We start from the raw sequence: 17614 nt of genomic DNA, 5'->3' as shown, positions 1-17614 counted from the left end.
CAACAGAAATCACAGCAGGGGCTAAGATGCTATATTTGCAAATCCTAGCAAAGCCCCTGAGCTGGGTATGGCTAACCTCAGCTTCACAGGAACACCTAATTCTCTGGCTTCCTCATCATCAATCTTGAAAGTGCTACACAATTGCTCTAACAGAGGCCCGAAGGTTCTCCTGCCAGATATAATTTGAACAAGCACAGCTTGCTCTTATATTCATCACTGGTGCAGATAATATCAATAAAGTAGAATAAGATAATATTCAAACTATAATCATTATTTATGCTTATTTTGAGTGAAACCTGGCATAAAATACCAGGAGTCAAAAGTAGAAGAACACATACAACCTCAATGATTCAAATCAATGTCCATAAAAGCAAGCTTCACTTCAGTATCACTAAGAGAGAGATGTCCATGTAATTTAAAGAGTCCATTCTCTTTAACCTAACCAATGAGTTATTTTAAAGAATGTTATGTTATGGCACAGATTTGAAATTACATTTGAATTATGTAGGTGGCACTGTTCTTTAAGCCTCAGAAAGGAAAATGTTTCAGTGTGGAAAATGGACCCTTTCCGTATACCAATGCTTCAGTCTTATATTAAAAGCTGTATGTCTTCCGTCCATATTAAAAGCTATGTGTCATATTAAAATTTCATATGTCTCATGTTTTGTTTATTTATAAAAGTAAATTTAATTTACATTGTGCAGCTAGATAATCTCTGCATCAAGCCAATAGTGATTTATTAAATGTGGCTTGATGGCAATTTTTAGTAAATGATATCTGTCAAACCAGAGGACTGAGAATTGTCCTTGGTTTTCCTACATGTCAGCCTGAACTTATTTTAAGCTAATTATGAAATACATGATGAACAACAAAGTCTCCTAAAACCCATATTTCATATCTTCTTATGAGCATATACACACTGGATAGTTTATCTGAGCTTAAACGTAAACACTCTACTACATAACAACACTTCTTTTTAACATTTCCTCCACAGTTACATATTTTTCACATAATTTTTTATTTGCATGCTTATTTGCATCTCATAATTGGACACTCCAGTTGGAAACACATTTAGCCTCAGCAATTTCTCCCCCACCCTCATCTGTCCCTCTTGTTTAAATACAGACAGTCACAAAGCAAAAGTAATTTTTCCTAATGAGCGCTATAATATAGTTCTTCACTTAAAAGCTATAACTTCTCTAAATTATCCAAAAATAAATCGCACATTTCTCTATTTAAAAAAAAAATCTTGGAAAGGAAAAGTAGGGCAACAAGATGTGATCTTCTCGGAAGTTCTCAGAAGACACTTAAAAGACCCGCAAGACAAAAGAGACTGGTCACGGGGTGTGTCCTTCATTGTCCTGAAGGACAATGTCTCTTGACTTGGTGCCAAGAGGTTGTCCCAGGACTGTCTCGCTGGGACATGAAACATGAGATTCTTGCAAGACACGCCCTGCTTACAACCAATATCAAGTAAGAGCATGGCCAGCAAAATACTCAGTTGTGTAAAAGCACAAAGCACACACAGATCCTGTGTTCTCCGCACATATAAAGCGTATAAGGACAATACATTCTAGATAAAACATCAACGACTAAGCAAAAAAGAAAGAGCAGCACTGAGAAAAGAGACCCAGAAGCGTCTTCGAAAGAGTCAAACAAACAATGACGCGATACACATGCAGAGAAAGGTAAAGAATATGAAAGCAGTAAAATCTGAAAGTATTGTAGCGTCCCAGCCATGTTGAAGCCTTTTTTGTTTTAAGTGACTGTTAGGTCTGATTGAGAGGGGGTGGAGTACAGCACGGAAGACTAATAGCAGGGTATTGATTGATGCATTAAGGGGGGGAGGGTTTGGAGAGGGTGCTAGAAAGTTGTGTTTGGGGTTACGATGTCAGCGATTGTTCAAGTAAAACTTTTGTGACACTTTATTACGTCAGTTGCCACAATATCAAAAAAACGATAATAAAGATTGCATTAGCGCAAACAAAAGGAAATTAATCATCAGGACCAGGTGTAATTGAAAAAATAGCAGGACAAAGCGAGGTCAGAAATAAAAGGCAAAGAGTAGAAAACAAAGTAAAACATCATAAAGAGGTTCAAAAACAAGGAGCGAAGCACATGCAGAGCAGGTTAGAGATAATGAAAACAGTGGAATTCAAAAGACACAAAAAAACATAGACATGATATACATACAGAGCAAGTTACAGAATATAAAAGCAGAAAAATTCAAAAGTATCAAAACAAGTTAAAGATCGCGTTAGCGCTAAAAAAGAGAAATTATGGACCATATGCTATGAGAATCTGTAGTCCCGCAACAGTTAAAGCAACAAGTTTAATTTCAAAGAAAACACAATTCGGTCAGGTGTATATTTATGATCACGGAGAAGTGATGCACATTTAAACAGGCGAAAAGAAAGGTAATGTAGTATATATTCCGCAAATAACATTAGACACCAAAGGAGATCTTGATATGCCATTCGTATTAAAATTTTTATTGTTTCCCATAAGATTAGCTTTTCCTATGACAATTAACAAATCACAAGGACAAACATTAGAAAAAGTCGGATTATTTATTAGAGAAAAAGAAACAATATTCACTCACAGGCAGTTATATGTTTAATTGTTACAATGTGTCTCCAGAAACGGAATCAAAATTCAATGCGCTCCTGAAAAAATGGTAATTCCAAATATTGTTTTTAATGAAGCTTATAAAAGTGCAAATAATGAAACTGAAACAATTCAAAAGGAAAAAAACAGCCTTTAAAATTGTATATTCAATTAACCAAACACAGGGGTTGGCGAGCAAAGCGAGCAGGGGGCGGAGCCCCCTAGTCTTAAATATTATTACGTGTGCCAATATTTATTTAAGAAAAATAATTTTTTTATTCACATTACACAGCCTCCAAAGGTTTATCAAATGAAAAGACTACCCATTGTCCAAGGCATTCTGCAACAAATACATTTCATAAAAGTTATTCATTACTGTACTTGCAAGTGAGGACTGGACACAGTATGGTAAGCTGGTGCAGGAAACGTGGTGAGATAGAACCTTAAAGGTAGGAGACACAAGCAGATGTCTGGCTGCAGGAGCTGCCGTAATGGTCTCCTCAGCTATATAATGTTTACTGCTGTAAACTACCCCTTTCATGAGGTATAGCGGTAATACTGTAACTCACTCCAAAGGTATGAACTCAGAAAGATCTTTAATATGTTTTACCATTGTCTGTAAACAAAGTAAATAGACACGCTAAGTGACTGTGTTACAAACAAGCATAAAATATAAACAGCTAACTACGTCTAAGTCCTTGGAATCATACTTCCTACCCTCAATGACACCCATGGGTACAATCCACCACCACAGAAAACTAACTAAAAGAAAACAGAAAAAAGTAATGCATAGTGATTAGTGCAGCTTTTTATAAAATGTGATGCTGCAGTTATTATAGACAAATTGAACAAACTGTTTTGTTAGAAGTTGTTATAAATGCTCCATTGTATTAGGCAGGAATATTTCCACTGGTAAAGTATTCCAGAATTTTGGTCAATAAGAGCAAAAATCTGCCTCATTAGTTCATTCGCACTTGGCTTTCGAAAAATAATACACTACAATAGACTACAATCGGATAATAGGGGGACATATGTTCCAAAATATAATAAGGAGCAGGATTTTCTTACATTCTTACATTCAATAGAGGGCATTTTAAAAATTGGTCATTAAGGCCATAGGCAGTGATCATTCTTCTCTACCATTTATTTCATAAGTATTTTAAAGTAATTTCATAAGTATTTTTAAGTTCATTTATTGTATGTTTTCAGTTTACCCAACCTTGTGTTCCTTTGCATGTTCAGAGTGGGAGGGTGTCAGGTCTGTATAGGTTACCTTTATATTCTTACTGGCAGTTCCTAGGCATTTTTTATATGTAGACTTGCCAGTTTGGGGTTGGTACAGGTACAGGGGGAGGGTTCTATGAGGGGTTGTGTTGAGGTGGAACAATTATACCCTGTTACTTTTCTTTTGTCTAAACCCTGGGTGGATGACAAGTTAGGGGTGGAGATTTGGCATTTTCGTGACTTCTCTCTTTTTTCATATTACTGTATTTCTTCTAATGTTCTTCTATATCCAATCACATGATATGGCAAATTAAAGAATTGTTTTTTGCAATGTTTGTGGTCTGGGTTCTTATATGAAAAAGGGTCCTTCAGCATAAAAGACAGTTCTCACTCACTTACACAAGACCAAGTTTCTAGGATGTGATGTGTAAAAGGTGTTTCAAAGTACAAAGTAGTGGTCTCTGCAACCACTGCCTCCGGTGTGGCAATCTACAGGATAAAATTTGACTTCCAGGCTCAGATGACTTTAGTAGATTCTACTACACTCTGACAGAATTTCAGGAGGAGAAGTTTGGGAGAATGTGCTGATACACAGGGCGAATAAAATTACATTTTGCTCTCTATATGGTCCAACCTCATTTAAGCATGATTTCTTTCCATATACAGTGGTGTGAAAAACTATTTGCCCCCTTCCTGATTTCTTATTCTTTTGCATGTTTGTCACACAAAATGTTTCTGATCATCAAACACATTTAACCATTAGTCAAATATAACACAAGTAAACACAAAATGCAGCTTTAAATGATGGTTTTTATTATTTAGGTTAAAAAAAATCCAAACCTACATGGCCCTGTGTGAAAAAGTAAATGCCGCCGAACCTAATAACTGGTTGGGCCACCCTTAGCAGCAATAACTGCAATCAAGCGTTTGCGATAACTTGCAATGAGTCTTTTACAGCGCTCTGGAGGTATTTTGGCCCACTCATCTTTGCAGAATTGTTGTAATTCAGCTTTATTTGAGGGTTTTCTAGCATGAACCGCCTTTTTAAGGTCATGCCATAGCATCTCAATTGGATTCAGGTCAGGACTTTGACTAGGCCACTCCAAAGTCTTCATTTTGTTTTTCTTCAGCCATTTAGAGGTGGATTTGCTGGTGTGTTTTGGGTCATTGTCCTGTTGCAGCACCCAAGATCGCTTCAGCTTGAGTTGACGAACAGATGACCGGACATTTTCCTTCAGGATTTTTTGGTAGACAGTAGAATTCATGGTTCCATCTATCACAGCAAGCCTTCCGGGTCCTGAAGCAGCAAAACAACCCCAGACCATCACACTACCACCACCATATTTTACTGTTGGTATGATGTTCTTTTTCTGAAATGCTGTGTTCCTTTTACGCCAGATGTAACGGACATTTGCCTTCCAAAAAGTTCAACTTTTGTCTCATCAGTCCACAAGGTATTTTCCCAAAAGTCTTGGCAATCATTGAGATGTTTCTTAGCAAAATTGAGACTAGCCCTAATGTTCTTTTTGCTTAACAGTGGTTTGCGTCTTGGAAATCTGCCATGCAGGCCATGGAGTCGTGAACACTGACCTTAATTGAGGCAAGTGAGGCCTGCAGTTCTTTAGACGTTGTCCTAGGGTCTTTTGTGACCTCTCGGATGAGTCGTCTCTGTGCTCTTGGGGTAATTTTGGTCGGCCGGCCACTCCTGGGAAGGTTCACCACTGTTCCATGTTTTTGCCATTTGTGGATAATGGCTCTCACTGTGGTTCGCTGGAGTCCCAAAGCTTTAGAAATGGCTTTATAACCTTTACCAGACTGATAGATCTCAATTACCTCTGTTCTCATTTGTTCTTGAATTTCTTTGGATCTTGGCATGATGTCTAGCTTTTGAGGTGCTTTTGGTCTACTTCTCTGTGTCAGGCAGCTCCTATTCAAGTGATTTCTTGATTGAAACAGGTGTGGCAGTAATCAGACCTGGGGGTGGCTACGGAAATTGAACTCAGGTGTGATACACCACAGTTAGGTTATTTTTTAACAAGGGGGCAATTACTTTTTCACACAGGGCCATGTAGGTTTGGATTTTTTTTCTCCCTAAATAATAAAACCATCATTTAAAAACTGCATTTTGTGTTTACTTGTGTTATATTTGACTAATGGTTAAATGTGTTTGATGATCAGAAACATTTTGTGTGACAAACATGCAAAAGAATAAGAAATCAGGAAGGGGGCAAATAGTTTTTCACACCACTGTATAACTAACTGAATCCTACAGTTAAATGGTTTTGAAGTTGCTCTGGATACGGATGCTAATGCATACTTCAACCCCCACCTCGATGGATTTGATCATTGTGTGGTCCATTCTATCCTTTGGCTTTTGCAAACTTACTCCAAAACGGCTCTATGCTGGGGTAAGAGGTGGCAATGCCCCCTTAAACAAATACCATGGCCCCTTAAATCAAACTTTTAGAAATTAAGAAAGAAAATCCACTGGAAAGGGCACAAATGAGAACATAGGTTACACCTCTCGTTCGCTCTTTCCCTCCGTGCTCTGTTTGTCCGCAGCTCACACAACACTCGGCAGAGATCCCCCACTCACCCTTCCCCCAGCTAAACATCCAATCACTGTTAGTATGCAAATGACTCGGTGTCAGGTTTCTCAGTAAGCAGGGCAGAGTAAAATGAGCTGCACAACAGCGACAGGCTTTGAGGAAGCAGCAAATCTCTGTTGTCAAAATCATAGTGACTCTAGAGATAATTAACAACAACTAAAAAAACACATTTATATTTGTACAGTCAATGGGGGACTAGTCCATTGTTCTTCTCACAGTTTCAGTCTGGTAGAGAAGGGTTTCTTTCTCGATCCCACAAGCACCACTGTGAGCCTGTCTGCTGCATAGAGCAGACTGAATGACCTGTGTCTGTCTGTCAGATCCCGACACAAAGCCCTGCCCCAGCTTTCAACTCTGCACTCAACAGTTTTTTCGTTTCATATACTGTACTGCACTGATGTAATCACAGCGATTTTAGTAAAGCTTATTCACTTTCCATCCCAGCTTCCAGCAACTCACAAAGGGAAAGTTAATGCTGTAAGATGCATCTTTTCTTCCAAGCTTTTTAAAAGTGTGGTGCTGCTCTGCTTGTACCAATAGCAGTAGCAATGATGCTGCTGCTGGTACATAAGAGACAGCAGCTAGCATGTCTACTCCTGTGGCATCAACAGGCACTGCTTCTCCTGTACCTCTGCCAACAATTGCTGCCCCAAAGCAACCCGCTCAGCTACCCAGTGACTTAAATGGCAATACATCATCCTGGCCAATACTGGGTAGTTACCCCAAACGTGTATTTGGTGGTACAACATTAAGATCATTCAATCCTGCCTGGTACCGCACACGACCATGGCTGGAGTACTCTGTTGTGTGGGACGCATGCTTCTGTTTCCCTGTCGGAAATATGGCAGCACTGTTAATGAGAGGTATGTAGTTTTACCTTAACTAGTTTTAACAACTGGAAAGCAGCACTTGATCGAGACAAGGGCTACAGAGGCATGTGTCCAGCCACAACCATGTGCATGCTTCAACCATCTGGACTGAGCATAAAAGCAGAGAGGCCACGGGGGGGACTGTGGATCAATGTTGGTTGGTAAAACACAACTTGCAAAAAAACATTACTATGTCAAGAGTATTGGTAGTGCTATATGGTTTCTCTGTGTAAATGAGTTGGGGCTCCGTGGGACTGCAGAAACCTTGAGACACGATGCAATAATGATGATGACATTGCTTCAGGTATTTTTCTAAAATTAATGGAATATACCTTAGAGAAGGATGAGAAGCTAGCAAGCATTGCTAAGGGTATTCAAAAAAATGCAAAATACACATCTAAGGATATCCAAAATGAAATTATCCAAACACTGGCTGACATGGTGCTTGGAGAGGTCAGGAAAAATATGAAAGTGCTGATTCTGCAGGGTTTTGCCTCAAAAGTGATGGGACCAGGGATAGGTGCAGAGTGGAAAATTGTCTGTGATAATACAGTTTGTCAGAAATTCCATGCCAGAGGAGCATCTTATTGGGTTGCTTGACTTGCAACAACTTGATGCAGAGTACATCACCTCTGAGATACTGTTACACCTTTCTGATGCTGGCTACAGTGCTGACAGTATACTTAGCCAGTGTTATGATGGGGCTTCTGTGATGAGTGGGGTTAGAGGTGGTGTACAAGCTCTGCTCCAAAAAGGCTTGACAGATATGTCCCATACATCCACTGCTACAACCACCAACTGCACTTAGTGGTTGTGCATGCCATGCAGAGTGAGCCGTGTGCAAAAGATTTTTAGCCTATCTAGTTCACTCTACAACTTTTTCACCACCACTATGTGCTCAATAAACATGATGCACCTTGTCTAAAAAGGCTGCTTGAGATCAGATGGACAAGCCACTATGAGGTGACAAGGTGCACTGTGGACAATCAAGAACAAATCCTTAGTATCCTATCTGAGATGACAGAGGATGATGATGCTGCAGTTGACCTGTGCACGAGGCATCAGGCCTGCTATGCCAAATTAAGAGGCATCACTTCTTTGAGATTGGAAAGTTCCTAGTGCGGGTGCTTGGTGTCTTGAAACCAGCAAATGCTATTCTACAGTCTCAGTCAGTTGATCTGTGCAGTGCTTCTGAGGTTGTTAGTGCAGCACTGGACTCCTTAAAAAACATCCGTGAGGATGACTGTTGGGGAGTGTCATCTCCTGCTGAGGATGAGTCACATCCAACAAAGAGAAGGAGAACAATGAGCAAACACCTGGGTCAAAGTGTTGTGCTCTCAACCTTGGGCCATACAGATTCTGGTGACACTACGATTTCCCCCCATCGGTCTCTGAAAAGATCCCTGCTCAACATCCTTGACAGGGCCATTTCAGAAATGGAAACTAGATTTTCACACAAGAATATTGACCTGATGAGAGCCATATCTAGTCTTGCACCCAAATCTAGCGCATTTCTAGATCCCACCCTGTTGCACCCTCTGGCTGTGATGGCTGGCACTGTAGCAGATGTTGTAAGTCTGAAAAATAAAGTTCTTGTGGTAAAACAGATGCTGCTCAAAAAATGTCCAAAGGAAACAGATCTGTCCACTGTGTGTAAACTCCTGCAGGAGTACAAGGAAGCCTTTACTGAGTTGCATAAATTGTACGTAACAGCCCTGGTAATTGGTGTGTCTTCAGCCATAATGTGAGAGTTCATTCTCCATTTTGTCACAGGTCCTAACCCCCTATCGTCACACCATGTTATATAAAAGAAAGAGGAATTTGGTGATCTTGGCCCATGAGAAGTCCATAACAAATAACTTGGATATGGATGAATTTGTAAGAGTTATTGCAAAGGGAAACAGGAGACTGTTGTTGTAGAGTGGATTGAGGAGAAAGGAGAGCGGAGCTGTTCACTTGCAAACAGAGAGTTCAGTTGCTTGTGTAACTGACCGCAATCCGCCTTTCCCTGCGTTGTGTACATGATCATCACGTAGGGTTAAAACACAAAGCTTTTATTTTCATCTTCCAGAAAATCTTTTTAAAACAAAAGGAAAAAATAGATACAGCGTCACATAAGTGTCTTCTCCCTTCTGCCTATTAAATAATAAATTAAATTGATTAAAAATTGTTAACACAAAGTAAATTAAATAAAAATCGGGAAAAAAACTTAAGGAGAACTGAAACGACAACCTACCCCCAAAGTGTCCACCGCGCTTCTGGTGTTACAGCCAAAAACGTGTTGCATGCAGAATGTGAGGTGTGACGCTAATTAACGCCCATACTGCAACAGATTATATTGTTGGTATATTAACTATTTACAGGGATCAACTCTTTTTGGGAAGTTCATAACTAAAAAAAAATTATAAATAACATTTTACACTTTGCTACACTTGCAAAACAAACAAGCTTAAAACAAGACATAAAAGTTCAAATGTTCTGTTCTAAATCTGTTGTGTTCTACATACTAGTTTGAGAATTGTAGGAAAAGACATGGTGAATTGTTTTTTTTTAATTACTATGCCAACCCTTTTTAGTTTTGTAAATATTGGCTATATTGAGAGGTCTTATTTTATTCTTACTTTATTTTGCAAATTTATTTGAGAATTAGGCCATCCAATTAAGATAAATTTTATGTTGTTGGTTGTAAAGATCTGGATGGATATTTAATTTTATTCTTTATTTTATTTTATTTTATTTTATTTTTTGTATTCTATTTTTATTTTTCAAGACTTAGTGAATTGATTTTTTTTTTTGTAGCTTGGCCTTGTTAATATTGGCAATAGTGAGAAGTGTTATTGTTGGGTTCGAATGTACTGTATTTGATATAGGCCATCCAATTAAGGTAAATGTCATGTTTTTAGTTGTTATAATCTGATAAGGAATTTTTATTTTATTTTTTGTTGTTTTATTTTTAAGTTTTCCTCCTGAGGGATTGCCACCTTCTAGTGATCAGGGGGTTTGCGTGCCTCAGTGACCCTAAGTGCTACACCAGCAGAAGCTTAGCCTTCAGGTGGGACACCCAAGTTGGACAGGTCTTAGGCTTAGGGTAGAGGCCTGACAAAGTGCAATCCAATTACATGACAAAAACAGTTATCCAGAGCACTCCCACCACTTTCCCACATCCGTCGCCACCATGTGCCCTCTTCACATTTCTGTCTGCCACCTCACATATGTCTGTCTAGAACTGGCCCAGCTCCAAACCTTACGTGACTGATTCAGTTTGCTTGTTTAATCCCTTCACTAAGGTTTTCTAGTCTAGTTTATCAGTCACTGGTGTCTTCCCTTATTGACTCAAGCTTGGATATGGCTTCCTTGTCAGACCATTACTGTGCTATCTCTTGTATGCACCTGTCTTTACTCCTTAAGCGTGCCATAAGCGTGCCTCTCTGCTTTGCAGTGCTGATTTTTCTAACAAACTGTCTTCTGTCTAGGAAAATTTTTTAACTATTAATGCTAATTTTGTCAATGTTGCCACTTAAATCTGGTTGACATCATTAGGGATTTCACCACTCATGCAAAATATTATATTATGCATAATTGCTGGGTATCTGCATCCATTTCTGATATTAAACATAATTCAGGTACTATAACTCATGACCCATTACAAATTTTTAAATGAATGTGCCAGGCAGGAATGCCCCCTTTCCCAATTGCTTTTCAAATATTTCACTAAAATTCTTATCAATTGCCCTTGAGAACTATTTTGAGTTAATCCATCTAGTCTGTATGTATGGCTCCCACCATAAAATATCATTTTTTTGTATTTGGTACACTGTATTAATCTCTGAGGAGAAATTGTCTTTTTGCATGACCTTTGGAGGTCAAAGTTCAGGGTCAGCTATTGCGCAGCGCATCTGGAGCAATTCTAAACTCTCTCAGGCTATAGAATAAACCATTTGAAATGAGCTCTTCTAGTCCTAAATTTGTTTTGTAAAGACTTTTTCCTTACCCCCCATCATCCTATTAATTACTTTGATTAAGTGCTTAGACACAGACATCTCTCTTTCCCAGCAAGACACCATTACTCTTGATTATTACTGGATACAGATCAATCCACTAGTGCATGCTTTTTGCTGATGACATTGTGTTGTGTAAAACCAGATAAAGGGAAGTGGAAGGAAGATAGAGGATTTAAGATAAAAATTAAGGCAGAACATATGAGGTTTAATGAAGTTCAGGATTCAGAAGTTGGTTTGTGGGGAGAGCTACTGAAAAAAGTGAATAAACTATCTAGGATCAGTGGTAGACAATTTTCCAAGATGGAAAAGTAGATGCAGAGATAACCAATAGAGTGCAGTGCGGATGGAACATCTGGAAGAAGGTATCAAGAATATTGTGTGATTGACGAATTAAGGTGAATGATGAAAGCAGAAGTGGGCAGTGGGCGTAGTTTTTGGGGGGACAAACTGAACCAGCATGTATACATAGTGTCTTTCAAATCTATCTGTCTATTATATAGTGCCTTTCATATCTATTTATCTGGTAATTCCACATGCTCTTGTGGTCCTCATCATAGTATCGGAGAACATCTTAGCCTGTCCAGTACCAGACCCATAAGAATACTTCAGGCTAAAATGCATTGTTACAAGGTGGTCCAGATCTAATTATGCAGATCCAGATCGTCTGGATGACTTTGATTTATGTGGGGATGATGCCAGTTCGGCGCAAAGATGATTCTTCGTATCGTCAGTTCGCACAATTCTCGATGGTCTGGGATTTTTCGGGTGATTTTCTATGTAATAAACTTAATAAGTTATAGCGTAATGAAAATTGCATAATTAGATCTGGACCACCCTATACTTTTTCCAATCTGCCCAATCTGATGCCAGCTTTCTTATTTCCACTGTGTTCCAAAACTTCAGTCCATGATACCCACAGTCCCCTTAATCTTCCGATAACTTGCCCTATAGATATGGAAAGTAACAGGTACATCTGACACCCATATTTTACTCTATCCATGTCCCTAAATTGCCAAATCCTCTGTCATCTTTACCTGTTTCCCATTCTGCAGAAACCCACACCATAATGTCAATACCCCCACCTCCATAATCTTCCAATAATGTGCGAAAGCATCTGTCCTATAACCCATCCATAGCATAAGTCCAATCCAAATTTTATTCTACCTGTGCTAATAGAGTGCCCAGTCCTTTGCCATTTCCACTGTATTCCATAAATCCACATCATACAATCACAAATCCTCTGATTTTTCTCAAGTCTTGCATCACAGTTTATCATTAGAGTCATTACCACCTTAAATTTATTTTACATTTGCTGCCAGTCTACCCAGTCCTATGCAATTTTGCTAGGCTAACCTCACCTGGCACAATTTCACATTGTAAGTTACCGAGATCCCCACATATTAAAACAAAACTCGGTGCCTACCTGTTTTGTACTACACCCACAGGACAAGTCCAACCCAAACCTTATTCTGCCTTTGCAATCAGGAAACCTATATTTTCCTTGAACATAAAGTTTGTCCTCCTTTCCTTCAGGTCTGAAAATTTCTCAGTTACTTTTTGATTAAATTGAGTCATATCACTAAGCCTGCAATTTAGCCTCATGCGATCATTGTTTCCCCAACCTTTTCTCTTTGGTGGCACACTTTTTGTAACTAAAAACGTCCCAAGGCACACCACTATCTTACTAACCACAAACACATTACATCTCATGCATGTACTCAACTCTCTGAAGGGGTGGGACTGCCAGAGAAGCCAGTAAAAAAGCAGCTTCAAGATCAGCATTCGCAGACACAGCACTTAGTGACTACTTTGCTGGCATCTCTCAGCTGCTTTATCCCTTTGCCCACCCCTCTCTGTCTCAAAGGCAACTTGTATGCCCACTATCCACCAGACTTGTGAGGCTCACTGGTGACCACACACACAGGGCAGATGGACTCTAGCATCCAGAAGACGCGTCTGAAGTACTCTAAGTGCTGTGTCCTCAACATTGGAATCACGGAGCTGCTTTTATGCCAGCTTCCCCAGGTTGTCCTGTCCTCCTCAGACAGGTCTCGACCACCTGAGGAGCTCGTCCCTCTTAGGTTCAGACCTAGGTGTGCCACACTATCATTTTGAAGGCACAACTGGATAGTTCTCACGGTGCACCACTGCACACTGATTGAGAAGCACTGGTCCAGAAGACTGTGGCTGCTTTCATGCCACTCGCATTTTTCATAAAGATGTTTTCAGTCTCCTACCCCTGTCGAAGTCCACAACGCTTTGACACTTTGAAACAACATGCAGAGAAAGCAAAAAAAGGCATTACTTACACCACATCCAGTTAATCAACTCTATTTGTCATAACAAGAGCTGAAAAAAGTCAGAGTGTAAGCTCATCCTCAGTTACTTGACTGCTGCTAAATTTTTAGTTCAAGTCGATCCAGTCCAAATTCCTTTATCTTCTTTTTTTCTTCGAATGAACAATTTATGAAGGCGTGTTTCATTGAAGAAATAACCAAATTTTCTTTGATTTCTGAAGTTCCGTTTGAAGTTGCCATCTCCCTAAAGTTGTACTCGCATATCTGTAGTTGCATTAATGCCAGGTGCGAACTGTGAACCATTGACATGAACATGAAATGTGTCAATGATTATCCAGTCACATTAGACTAAAAAACTCTAAAACAATACTAATTATCTGCCAATAAATGTGAGAGTGTCCAGGGCACAAAGAGCTGCATTCCTGGAAAACACAACCAATTAAAGGCCAATGTCAGGTCATCTGCTTGCCAAAAGATCAAGGACTTACATCTACTCTCATTTGGACAGCATCCTTCACTCAAGAAATATAGGTATTCACACAGAAATTAAACAAATACAAGTCAAAACTATTTTTAATTGATTTTGACATGCACATAAACACATTTATTTTATGATTATTTTGTATTACCTAATTAATTTAAGTAGAGTTTTTTAAATATTTGGGGGGTGGCACAGCAGTACCCCACATTACCAACCACCACTGGTTGAAGGTAAGGTTTTTAAGACAGTGGTAAGACCATCAGTAATCTTACTAGCTGTGACATGCCAGTAAAGAGAGTGCAGGGGAAGGAGTTAAAAATAGTAGAAATAAGAATGTGTGGAGTTACAAAAAAGGGGCAGAAAAAGAAAGAGACAACATGTACAACTAAAGTGGGAGAGATACCTAATAAAGTACTGGAAAGTAGGTTGAAGTGGTATTGACATGTAATGAGGAGAAAAAATGAATATGTGGGCAAAAGAGTGATGAGAATGGAAGTACAGGGGGAGAGAAAGTGAGGGAGACCAAAGCAGAGCTGTATGGATAAAGTAAAAGAAGATCTGAAGGAAAATCAACTCTACATAGAAGTAGGAAAAGATGAAGATGAAGATTTAATAATGTAACAGAGTCTTGGACTTCCTGGTCACCTGTACTTCTAGCGTTTATAAAAAAAAAAAAATGCTATTCCCCTTTTCATTTTTGGGGGAGCAATGCTTTCATTTCCATCTTCTTTTAAGAATTGGCCTAATGTAAGGCAACATTTAAATACCTGTGGAACTAAAAAGATCTGCTATTTAACACTTCACACTGATAAATAGTAAAAATGTTGATGGAATTTCCTTATTGAATCATGAGCTGTACAGAACCTTTGGGCTTACACACTGCATTCAGCCTGGCCATAGATGTCCCCTTCTGCTGATTCTCACTCATGGCTACTCTTGGAGTCACACAGGATATCTCAGAGTTCTCTTCCCACCCTCGCCTTCTCTGGTGTTAAACTTAAATCTTGATCCTCAAGAATGGGTTCACTAATCACCTATACATTAGAAGTATGGTGCAAGGTGAAGAGGCATCTTAGTCCTTATTCACCCTGGCACACATTCTACTGTTTTGTTTTTTTTTGTTTTTTTTTACAAGCACACCCCTGTACATTGCATTGCAGATGGTTGCATTGTTTTCCATCCTTGGTGCACTCCCATGACCACCATTGGTGTAGTTTGACATACTCAATGACCCAGTCCAACTGTTTTCAACTTGCTGCTACAAAATCAAAACTGTCATAAGTAGTAGGTGTGAGCTATGCATGCATGAGAGCTGCCAACCAATGAGTCCTCACCCAGAAGTACAATGCATATAATGCAGTGACAAAGAATAAGGGACATGGATGTATTGAATTTCATAAACAAAAGAGGGGCTTATATGTGTAATGTATTATTTTTTACATACCATGATAGAATAAAAAAATATAAAACAGGGCAGAAATTGAATTTGCCTAAAAGAAACTGTGTATATATTTTTACCACTTTGAGATGCTAAGAGATCCAGCTATTGCAACATTTTTTAACTGAAAGAATGCAGTCTTAGTAATATAGTTGATATATCATCTGAAGTTTACCTCCTTATTTTTTTAAATTGCTATCAAAGCCAAAATGTCAATTTTTTCCTAATTAAGTATAATAAAATTAACATTCATCCACTCTGTAATGCTAGTAAGACACTTGTTCAGAAGGCTAAAAGCCTCAGGGTCATCTTGTACTGCAGACAAGTAAACCTGCGTGTGCCACCTGCATAGCTGTTTACCACAGCTTGTGTTTTGAAATGAGAATAAAAGGCAGCCCAGAATCAATGCCTGCAACACACTACATAAGTACATGTATCATAAATATTTGACATAAATTAAGAATGAAATATGCCCAAGTAGGAGCATGAAAAGTACAAAAAAAGGGGAAGGTTAATGATAGAACCTTAAGAAATGTCTAATGTGCCTGACACTAAACGCAGCCTGCTGATACCAAGACTGTTCTTAATTCAAGCATGTAAAACTATAAAACCAAATTAGGGTATTGTTCCTTTTCTTTTTTCACATCACCACCAACAGAGTCTGACACATCTGACACTGAATTTGTCCACGTGCTGATCTAGGCAGTTCTCACTGGTTTAACACAGGAATTGCCAGTTAGATAGCAGTGCTGTAGGTATGGGAGTGCAAAGATTTTTCAGCGAATGCTAAGCAAGGCAAATTCTTATGCAGTCAAAACGTGGAATATTTCTTTTGTCAAATTATTGGTCAGGTTTAATGACACTAATCAATATATGCCTTTGTAAAATCCTATCTTTCCTGTTAATTTTCAGTAGAGCTATGCTAAAAAGTAGCTAATGTCAGCCCCTTTAAAAGCACTGCTTAACTTTTGAATTTCTACGGTACTTTGTACCACTTTGCCTAGAGAGACACTTTTACCAGTCTTTCCTTAGCCCTTGCTTTAGTACCCTTTCTCACATTTTAGACTCCATAGCATTCTCTTCACGTTGTGGCCCACCATTCAGATACAGTTCTTACAGGGCTCCATCAGTTCTGTGTGTGTGGCCATTCTTCCTGCATTGTTATTCTTTTCAGATGCTGGTAGTTAGCAGAATAGCTAAAGGTTTATTTTTTCCTACTAACTGCAATATAGTGTGGTGGTATGACAAGAAAATATATAAATACATAAATAAATGCAACTATAACCATTAAACTCTTAATAAATGTATCCATATAAAATATACTTCTAAAGTAAGGCTGTCTTAAAAACTGATAACCCTATTAATGACATGAACAAGTGACCTTTGTAAGTTTTTACCTCTGTTCCATATATGTCTCAAATTTCAGCAGAACATCTAATCTCATATCATTCTTTTACCCACTTAATGCAATTCAGGGTCATCTTAACCTCAGCCTATTTTGACACCACTAGGTTTAAGATAAGAACTATCCTGGATAGGGTGCCAGTTCAGTGCAGGCCCCACTCATGCATGCATGCACACACATAAACACACATGCACACACACACACACACACACACACACACTCTTACTTGGTGAACTTGGAATTGCCTGTTACATTAACATATGTGACTTTGAGGACGTGAAAGAAAAAAATTCAGTACCCAGAGGGAATGCCACACAGAAATTGAGAGGATGTGTGAATTCCACAATGACAAAATCTAGGCACAGGATTCAAACTCTGCATCCATGCAGATAAAGTGTGTCCCTCTCAACAGATACTGTTTCATCATTTCTTGTTTCAGACAATTACCACCGCCATGCTTCATAATTATGCGATATGAATCGTTCAGTCTTTTTGTGATCTTCTCTCTGACATGTCATCGGGGCCAGTTGTACACTGGGGCAAGAGGGGGCAATGCCCCTTTAAACAAACGTCCTGCCCCCTTAAATCAAACTTTTAGAATTTGAGAAAGAAAATAACAGATTACCCACAAACTGAATACGGACAAGATTTACTAAAGTAGCTGAAAAATCCACTGGAAAAGG

Source organism: Polypterus senegalus, chromosome 3 (assembly GCF_016835505.1).
Source record: "Polypterus senegalus isolate Bchr_013 chromosome 3, ASM1683550v1, whole genome shotgun sequence".
Classification (NCBI taxonomy): Eukaryota; Metazoa; Chordata; class Cladistia; order Polypteriformes; family Polypteridae; genus Polypterus; species Polypterus senegalus.
This window is presented reverse-complemented; position numbering follows the sequence as displayed.